We start from the raw sequence: 11,342 nt of genomic DNA on the forward strand, positions 1-11,342 counted from the left end.
AAAAGAGGAATCTGCTATAATTTTATGAACTTGACCTATACTTATGGATGTTGTAGCTCAGAAGAGGGGAAAAATCTTACAGGGAGGATCATTCCTACCCCCTTGGTATGCAGGTTTAACAAAGATGGGCAACTTAGACATTGCCTACCCAAAAAGGGTGGGGGGGTGCTACAAAGGCAAGAAGTGACTGGCTTACAAACTTTCAAGAGGAAGCCTAGTTCCAGGGGTGTGGGGGAAGGTAGAATCTCCACTGAGTGGTTACCAATCTGCCTGAACGGGGCTGATGAAAGGAGATGGAGATAAGACTCTTGTGGTACAATAGTGAATAATTGCTATCAGGGCTGGCTGTGAAGTTTGGAGATGTAAATGTAGACGTTTTGTAACAAAAAGAGGGGAGTGGTTGTTTTGCAGTCCAGGAGTGAAGCTCCTTGGGATTATCAAGGAAGAGGAGAGGACTGTGAGACTCTACCCAGAGAAGCAGTGACACCTGAGATAGAGGCAGAGAAGATGACTTGGAGAGATGTAGTAGCTTAGGAAGCAATGACACCAGGGATAGAGGCAGAGATGATGCAGTGGAGAGAAGGAGCGGCTGGGGACTCTGAACTCAGGGAGGGAGAGGGGCTGTGTGCTAGCGGAGGGCAGGGGGGACACACAGGCATGAGAGGTGTACACTTTGGTTGGTTGATGATGCATGCAGGGGATTGTAATCATTGCAATGAAACGAAATACGATAGGATGAATGTAAAGTTAATGTTCACCCATGTAAACTAACACATAATTCACAATAAAAACTTTTTTAAAAAGGTCACCTGTTGTTATAGTTAGGTTTTGTCTCAAGTTGACTGAGCCTGAATTCTCAATGGTTTAGCAGTTAAAATGAATTTACCACCTTTATGATGGGGGTTAATGCTCCAGACTGCAAAGCCTTTTTAACTGCAAGGTCAGTGGTTGAAGCTCACCAGCTACTCCTCGGAAACCCTACACAGGGTTGCTATGGGTTGGAATCGACTCGACGGCACTTAACAGCAACAACAACAATGATGAGTTCTAATATGATGTAATCACCACCTGATGAAGTGATCTGATGTGATCAGTCCTGATCTGATGCAATTATACCATGTGTTGTAAATCCTCACTTCTATGATGTCAATGAGTCAGTCTCTTTTGCAATTAAATAGGCAAACAGAGCTCACAGGTCTCTACTATCCCCAAGAAAGAAGGGCCAAAGTTTAGTACATTCTTTTGACCTACTGTCCCTGCACTGTGAACCTCTTAGTTTCAAGTAAAGACTGATGCAGAGACATGTAGAGATCCTCAAGGAATGCAGGCTTTACAAGTGCTGAAAGGAGGCAAGGATCTTTCCCCATAACCAGCACTGTGATTCATACTTTTAGCCTTCTATCTGTGTGAAGAGTCAATTTCTGTTTACAACAGCCATCCACTTGTGGTATTTCTGTTTTAGCAACATTAGGTAACTAACACACCTGTGTTCCTCTTTTCAAATCTGTTTAAAGTGCTCTTCTAAACCTGCATACCATTGAGCATCATACTCTTTCCAGGTCCTGTGAAATAGGTTGGTATTAGTCTGATTTGTAAACTGCATATTCACATAAGTTTTATTTCAAAGAACAGAGCTGGTACAGGAACTACAGGAGAAAGCCAAACTCCTGTCTCTTTTTTAATTTAAATTTATGTGTTCATCGGTAGCTAATTAGAGAATTGTAGTTGCCTGACTCTGCAAAAATCATATTCATCCAATTGATACAGCTTTGTTTTAAAGGAAAAATCATTAATTTTCCCTGCACTGAGTCATGTCGGTAGTTTTCAGCGTGTGAAAGTCAATTAAGGACCCTAGATGAAGCTGTTCATCTCAGGGACAATTTAGATACACTGGATTTTTTATAGGCACTTTAAAATGAACACATTTCACTAAGTATTTATGTATCTAAGCCTAATGTATGGTTTTCCTTGCCCTTTTTTGATCCTTAAAATATAAGAAAATAATATGCAAGAACAAATGTTGCTGTGTTAAGTGCTGTGGAGTTGGTTCTGACCCATAAGACCATGTATAGGGTTTCCAAGGATTGGCTGGTGAGTTTGAACTGCCAACTTTACAGTTCAAACAACTTTGCAGCCTAGAGTTTATCCTATAGCATCACACCAGGACTATTTGAATAAGAAAATACATGTGATGATGGTCATATGCCACCCGTCATTTCCAACTCATAGCGACCTTGTATAGTTTCCAAACCTGCAAATCTTTACAGGAGAAGAAAGCCTCATCTTTCTCCCACAGAGCAACTGGTAGATTTGAACTACTGACCTTGTAGTTAGCAGCCCAGCTGATAACTACACTATGCTACCAGGGCTCCTCAAAAATGCATGTTGTTGTTGTTGCTAAGTGCCGTCGAGTCGGTTCCGACCCATAGCGACCCTGTACAGGGTTTCTGAGGGTGTAAATCCTTACGGGAGTAGAAAGCCTCATCTTTCTCCCGCGGAGCGGCTGGTAGTTTCGAACCGCTGACCTTAAGGTTCGCAGCCCGATTCGTAACCACTACGCTACCAGAGCATGTAGCAAAAGAAAATGTCTTTTAAAAAGTATTCACCGTACATTGTTGTATAAATGTGACTCAGGTCCTTAATTTTATCTTCCCATAAAAAGACAGGAACTTTTGGTAAGTTACGTTTCATTACTGACTTGTAACACCCCTCTGATTTTTCTAATCTGACTGAGATTCCTGTAGGATTCTTGTTTTATGCTTTTCTTATTTAGGTTTTCTATCAAATATGCACTATCTGTAGATAATGAGGTAATTCATTTTTATCTTATATGCATGGAAATTCCATGAAGATTTGGGTAAATCCATTTTAAATGTCCTCTATATCTCCACAGGAGCTCTGGTAGAGTAGTGGTTACGAATCGGAATGCGAAATGCAAGGTCAGCAGTTCGAAACTACCAGCTGTTCTGCAGGAGAAAGATGAGGCTTTCTGCTCCCGTAAAGATTTACAGCCTCGGAAACCCTGTACAGGATCGCTAGAAGTTGGAACTGACTCCATGGCACACAACCACCACCACCGTATCTCCACATAAAAGGTATTGATTCAGTGATTCCATATTTTTAACACCCAATGGATTTACATTTAATTTTTCATTGTGTAATTTTTCTAAGAAAATCATTTGAGGAACATTTGGCAATTACATACACTTAAATTTCTTTTTTAATTTGTTTCTTGTGCTTTCACTGTTAAACAGTCTCCTTTTGCATTTTGCCTAAATCATTTATTTTTCTTATTTCTGAGTAGATTTGCCTTCTTACATCTTTCAAGGATCTTTTGTCAGAGTTGGGGCTTGAACTTTCGAGTTCTTGCTCTTTTATACGAAATTCATACGCACACTGTTCATTTGTATTCTGTCTTAGCCTGGTCATTTTCTTTCTTTGGGTCACACGCCACTGATTTTCTTTGATTCTCTGCCTTTATCTTTTCTCCTTCTTCCTCCTCAACTTTTATCCCTTCTCCTCCACCTTCTTTAATTATTTTTTGCCTTTAAATGTACATTATTATATAATTTTATGCCAACTTTGACATATTCATCTTTCCGATTTTGTTTCCATTTAATATTACTTTTTAAAGCACTCCAACTTTTCCAAGGTGCTCACTTTATTATTACAGGGTTTAATAATTTTCCAATGCATTGTGATAGAAAGGAAAAGTATGGAGTTTATTCCATTCATCAAGAATAATTCTAAGGGGTTTTAATTTTAAAAACAACTCTTTGAATTACAAAAACTTATCAATTTCAAATACATACAATGAATAAGATAAACATGCAGTTTGTTGTATCTATTAGTAAGAAATATTAGGATTTATAATATTTTCAAAATAGGGGCTTTATTACAAGGACAGCAATGTTCCCAATATATGAGTGACTGAGAAAAAAAATACCTATACAATTTTCCCATCCATTAACAGGAATTGTTGAGATTTTTACATATATTCACATTAATCTTTGTATTACTAGATTCAAAATATTTCTAAGACCCTGTTTTGATGGGGAAAAAATATGTACAGCTTTTGCTCATGAACAGCAATTCTGTTTTCAACATTAAAAACATGCAATTGAGAAAAAATATATATACAGTGTCTTCCATTAATATACTGGAATTCTGAACTGTTTCACTTTTTAGTTTCTAATATACTTTTTATTTAAAGGATGGGAAGTTCCCCTTATATGAAAAGACTATTTTTATGAGAAATGTTTTGGGCTGATGTGTTGGACATTGTATCCTATGGCTTTGTCTCTATTTTCATTATTGTTGTTGTTAACTGCCATAAAGTTGGTAACAACTCATAATGGCTCTATGTACAACAAATTGAAACATTGGTGAGTCCTTCATCATCCTCACAATCTTTGCCATGTTTAAGTTCATTGTTTTAAGTCCATTATTTCAGTCGCCATGTTAATCTATCTCATAGGGGTCTTCCTCTTTTTTACTGACCTTCCGCCTACCTTACAAAACATAATGTCCTTCTCCAGGAACTGGTACCTCTTGATACTATGTCCAAATTTCATAAGACAAAGTATTGCCATCTGCACTTTCTAACCAGTCTTGAATTTGGAAAATTATAGCACAGTCCAGACTTCTGTTTCAGAGCAGCAGATACATTCTTGAAAATGCAGAGTGCTCAACCTTTTACTTGAGGACCCCTGTTGCCCCCATTCTTTCCTCTTCCCTCCATTGGTTTCATTTTAAATGGATCTTAAACTAATGTAGAAAATAAAAAGGACTCCCTCACTACATGGCATTCAGATGCCATAAAACACCCAAGTTGATTTGCATCGCCATATGTGATTCTCTTGGACCCTACTTCTTTCTCATATCAGCTTATTATCTAACCTCCTAGCTGACAGAAGTTATTACACAGTACCTTGACTGCAGTTGTTTTCAGTGGTTATCTTAAATTCACATTTTATACAACTTATGTTTTTTTCTCTCTCATTTTAGTTTCTTTCTATCTAAATAGAATCTGGGAGAGACAAAGGTGGAAAGAGGGAAGAAATTCTTCATTTCCTTCAGCAATTCATCCAGGAACATAATTATATAGCAGTTGCAGCTTACAGATCATTCCACAAGTGGCAGACAATGTCTGCTTTGTGCTAATTTGCTTTTCTTCTCTACCTTCACGTCTCTTTGCTCTCTTTCTATTTCAGACCCACTAGCAATGAGAAGACTTCCAGCAAATCAGAATTTATTTATTTATTTATTTAGAAATACTAGTGGTATCGCTTCCAGTATCATTGCAACATGCAAGCCACCACTGCGTAACAAACTGAGATACGAGCAGTCCTGATTTCTAGCTCTTACTTTGCTCTCTCTTTTTTTTTTTTTTTCAATGTTTTTATTGTAAATTAAGTGAAAGTTTATAGGACAGATCATCAGTTTTAAATTCAACAAATCATACACCTTGTTTCATTACAATGATTATAATCCCTTTATGTACCATCAGTTAACAGTATTTCTCTCTATTCAGTTTAGCTCTTTTATTTTTAAAGAAATTCTGAAGGCCTATTCTATAAGGCTGAGTCAATTTAGCTGCATTAATTTTCATGACTAGAAATACAGGGAAGATCAATATTATGTAAGATGTCTCAGATTTGTTCAGCCTATGTCAGTGATTCCTTTTTAGGTACAATGAGAGCTGAGTTGCATGAAAATGGAAGGTTATGAAGCTGCCTCCATTAAACAGAAAGTGTAAAGTTTTTTATTGCTCTTTAGGCACAGATTATTAATGCTGTAATGACACTAAAGAGTATTAAATGCAAATTTGCAAAGCTCTAAAGGGCTTTATTAGGATAAGCAACATTTTATTGAGTCAATTCAGTTGCTATTTTAATGAAAATCTGGCTAAATAAATCTCAGTAGAAGTCACCACAGATGTTGCTTCATGCATTCTGGGTAATAAGCAGCTGAACTTGGCAAGGTTGTAAGGATGGAAAACCTGGATTGGGAAGGTAAGGATTAGAAGAGGTGAAGTTTTATGTCTTTAATCTGGATTTAAGAATGATTTACTACCAAATCACTAATTGCATTTGGCTAATAAGCCAGTCCCTGCTTTCTGACGTTTAACTGAATTTCCTATCACTTGTAAGTAAACACTGAATGGCATCGACATTGCTTTATAAGTAAAGAAAATACAATTTTAGTTTGAAAGTTAAGTGAGGAAAGAGGAAATGAATGAAGATAAAAAGGCAGGAAAAGGAAAGAAAGGAAGAGAGGAAAGAAGTAAAAGATGAAGAACAGTTCTTTGTTGGGAGCTTAGAAAACTGATATATGGTAAGAACTCTAGGTTTTTGTTATAAGATCTGCCATTTGCTAAATATGTGTTATTAGAAATATCATCCAACATTATGGATCTCAGATTTTTTTTGTTTTTTTTTTTTCATTCTTAAAAAAGAGTGAGATAATTTTTCATTGTGCAGATTATCGTATATATTCTGAAAAAAATAAGTATCCTTGACTATAGCCAGCTATATGCCAATAGAGTTTCTAGATTTGTAGTAACTAAAATCCCTAGAACATTTCAAAAATTTCTTCGAGTGGCATTTTGCAAGCACTTGGACCCTAGCTGATGATCAAGGTTTTTTTCACTTTTAAAAATACTAAATAATAGGCTATTTTTTAGGAAATCCATGTGATCGACTGTACAAACTGGGAGAATTTTGAGAGTGCAGTCAGAGTTATTAATAATTACTCTGGGATTCACAAATAATCTGGCCATGCTGATAATTGGTTTTGATAGCTTTTTAAGGTAAATTTATTGTGCCAATGACTATACATGAAAGTAATACAAACATGTGGCACACACATACACAAGAAATGATATACCATGGAATCACTCTTCAGGTCAAAAATTTAAATATTGGGATGACTTATACAAGCTTATCATTATCCTTCTCAAATATATTCTAAATTCTCATCACACAAAAAATAGACATTTTCTTACTTTTTGAGGAAGTCTTACTGGAACAATGGTTAAATACTCAACTGCTAATGAAAAGGTCAGTAGTTTAAACCAACCAACTGCTCCACAACATAAAAGACCTCGTAATTTGCTTCCATAAAAATTCTAGCCAAGGAAGTCCTAGAGTGCAGTTCGCCTCTGATCTATAGGGTATTTGGGAGTGTAAATTGCTTCAATGCATAAGATAATAACATCTATAATATCAATTACATTTTACAGTTCATCTTGGATTACAAAAGTGATATATATTCCTTATAAAACAACTCAGTCTCGTATAAAGAAAGAAAGAGAAAAAAAGGTCTCATCCAATCACAAATTGAATTCTTCCAAGAAAAATACAGTTTAAAATCCTTTAGACTTTTTCCTGTGTATGTATGTGATGGCTAACACTATGTGACAACTTGTCTAGAACATAATTCTTAGTGGTTTGGCAGACACTGTAATCCCCTACCATTTTGTGATCCGATGTAAACAGCAAATAACTTGAAAGGGGAGTTTGGGTGTTTGACCTAAATGTATAGTCTGGATTCCAAGTTGGCATTACAGATATATTTTTGCTTCTTCTTATATACATAATGATGTCTGTAGTTGCTCATTTGGCTGTTGGGCATATATAAAGCTGGATGAGAAGGCGGTGAATGATGGTAAGGAAGTCTTTTTGTTCTTTACATGGATTTCAAATACTTTTCTTGCATCTTAGCAGAGATACATTGGAAATGGTGATTCTTTATTTTTCCTGACATTGAAAGGAATCAAGGTGAAGTGGAAAGATGGAGAGTTTTGGAATCAGATCTGGGTTCAAATTATTTTGTTAGATTTTGACCTTGGATAGGTTCCTCTTGTGTAAAATAAGGATTATTATGCCTGAAAATTATATTGAGAATATTTTTTAAAACATACAGTCAATCCATGATCATATTTAATTTTAAATTGACACTTAACACTCAGAAATTCTGTGTTTTCTTTAACATGGACTAACAGAGGGTTTGATAGTGTAGTGGTTACTAGTCGGGCTGCGAACCTCAAGGTCAGCAGTTCAAAACTACCAGATGTTCCGCAGGAGAAAGATGAGGCTTTCTGCTCCCGTTAAGATTTACAGCCTCGGAAACCCTGTACAGGTTCGCTATGAGTCAGAACCAACTCCACAGCACATAACAACAATATATATATTCTGAAAAAAATAAGTATCCTTGACTATAGCCAGCTATATGCCAATAGAGTTTCTAGATTTGTAGCAACCAAAATCCCCAGAACATTTCAAAAATTTCTTCGAGTGGCATTTTGCAAGCACTTGGACCCTAGCTGATGTTTAGTGAATCATCTCATGCTTTGCTGTAAATCATCTCATGCTTTGCGATATTTAGTGAATCATCTCATGCTTTGCTGTAAATTGATTAATTTTTACACAAGTCTTGGTATAATTAGATGCTATGTAAGATATATTTAAGATATATTCAGGGTTGTTTGGTGAGAGGTTAAATGAAACTAAACTCTCTTTATGTTGATCTTTTTAATCAGAGAAGACCATTTGAAAAGTTCAAGGTGGTGAATGTACTTTGATAGGTGTAGTTAGACCGAACCAAAAGAACGAGTAGAACTGTTTTGGAAGAAGTGCAGCCAGAGTGCTCCTTAGAGGTCAAGATGGCCAAACTTCGTCTATCATACTTTGGACATATTGTCAGGAGGGAGCAGTTTCTGGAGAAGGATATCATGTTTGGTAAGGTGGAGGGTCAGAGATAAAGAGGAAGACCCCAATGAGATGGATTGGCCAAGTGGCAGCATTGATGGACTCAAGTGTGGCAACAGTAGTGAGGTTGGCCCAGGATCAGGCAGTGTTTTGTTCTGCTGTGCATAACGTCACTATGGGTTGGTACCGACTCGAGGACACTTAACAACAACAATTTCATGTTGGGCCATTGATAAAAAAGTGTTTTTAAGTCCAGAGGAATTTTATTTTTATTTTCCCTGGTGTTTGTCATGACAGGAATATAAATCCTAAATATAAAGCCTTATTTTTAGTGCTGTGAAAATCAATTCAGAATAATCAGATTATAGCTGATGTAATTTGGATGTTTGGAAGTGGGGGATTTCTGGTAGCAAAATCTAATATATATCGCTCCCCAAATAGACAGCTTCTCTCTGGCAGATGACCTTCATCAAGGGAAATCATTTCAATGTGTTGATAGTGACACCTACTTATGGATAAAGCTTTTTCTTTCTTTTTTCCTGGAAATTTATTTGAAGATGATACTGAATTTTGTTTGTGTCCTAAAGTAAGAGAGGAGTTGGAGAAAGTAAAAGACTTTTTCTTTTATACTTCATAACTTCCAGCCTAAAGTTTTGTCATCAGTGGCTTAACTCTTCCCATTGTTACTGAAAATCCTATGAGGTAGTTGACTCGGTCACACAGGGTGATACTATGTCACAACTTACTTGAGAGCAACAATTTTTGTTTTGTTTTGTTTTGTTTTAAATGTGTAATATTATTTTGGTCCATTGGGTCAATTCTGACTCATAGTAACTATATAGGAAAGAATAGAAGTGCCATAGGCTTTCCAAGGCCGTAATCTTTACAAGAGTCAATCATCAGATCTTTTCTTCTATAGAGCCTCTGATGGGTTCAAACTTCTGACTTTGGGTTAGCAGCTGAATGGTTAGCCATTGTGCCACCAGGGCCCCTTTTCATGTGTGAGAGGCAATATTATGTGCATTTTGTTTCAGTTATCAGTATATAAGGACATACAACAAAGTGTGTTATTGTTGTTAAGTGCCATTGAATCATTTCCAGTTCATAGTGACTCTATATAGCGTTTCCAAGGAGCAGCTGATGAGTTTGAACCATTGATCTTGCAGTTCTAACCCACCTGGTGGTCCAGTGTTTGATCCTACAGCATCATGCCAGGACTGCATGTGACTAGAAAAACAAAATTACTCAGTAAGTCCTGATACCAGAGTTAGTATTATGTTTGACTCAAGAATTGATGTTTTTAACTGCTCTTCTATGATTCATGTCTGGTATTACAGATGAATATAAATGAGTGATTCTCATGGTGAGCTCTGTGCTGTATGAAAATTGTGGGTTCAGTGCTGGACCATGCGCTCCTGCCCAACTGAAGGTATCTGCTCTGGAAAGTGAGGGCACAATCAGAGTGAAGAGGGGGAAAAAACGAGAAAAATGCAAAGTGGAAAATGAAAAATCAGTCACATGTCTCCCTCCAGATGCGCAGCTCCAGGACTTCTAACTCTGGGTCACTGCTTCCACTTGGTTGTGACCCCATCCTCTGATCTCCATCCAAGCCACCTGGATCAATTCAGAAATCGCTGTATTTTGCTTCCACAAGCAGAGTTCTCCACAGATGGACGTGTGAAACTGGTGCCAGTAGCCGTATACAAAATCCAAAACTCTGCCGCAGTTCCTCGGATGCTCCTTCGCTGCTTTTTCTGTACTTTTCCAAAAGGAACTTTTCCTATCTGTCTCTGCTTCACCTGCCCCCAAACCAGAAGTCCAACAACAGGTGACCTTTATCTGCACTAAATTAGCACAATTGTGATGGGGATAAAGTAAAGATAAAAGTTTCATTAAAAAACCAATACAAATTATGGATTTTGCCCAAAATAGTGTGTGTGTTCAACCAAGATATATCTTAGCAAAAGCATCCCTTGGATAAGTATATAGATATTCTATGCTATTCAAAGGGAATTGTAAAGAATATTATTGCAATAGGCACTTCTCAGAGTGATGTGGGCAAACAGAGGAGTGATAGAAATGATGGACACAAAACAAACCAGAGCATTTCAAATAACAGAGACATAGATATTCTTTCTCCATTCATACAGGAGGTGTTTATTTCTCTTATCAGCTTACATAATGTAGAGGCTACGATTTCTGGAGATAGATGAGTATTGACACATAAAACGAATCAAGTTGTTTAATTAACTTTGGTATATTTTATGTTATATCTAATTCATCCATGGAAATTCATGAAATATCCCTTCTAGTTTAGAATTAAACAAACAAACAAAAAAATCTAAGGACATGCTATGTAAGTAGTATGTCAATATAAAATATCACCTTAGTTAATTAATTATTTATCATTTTACTATGGAATTTTTCATTTGCTTGCTTTTGGGTAATGGATGGAATTAATAATGATTTTTCGCCCCCTAAGCACTATTTTTCAACCTGTCTAAAGTTCCTCTTGTGTTACTCTGTAAGTGCACAAATCCCTTGGTATAAATTTTGACTTGCAATCTGGCTACCAAATATTATATATGCAACTAAAACCCACTAGCAGCTCCTTGGAAACCTTATACAGGA

Source organism: Chrysochloris asiatica, unplaced genomic scaffold (genome assembly GCF_000296735.1).
Source record: "Chrysochloris asiatica unplaced genomic scaffold, ChrAsi1.0 scaffold00199, whole genome shotgun sequence".
Taxonomy (NCBI): Eukaryota; Metazoa; Chordata; class Mammalia; order Afrosoricida; family Chrysochloridae; genus Chrysochloris; species Chrysochloris asiatica.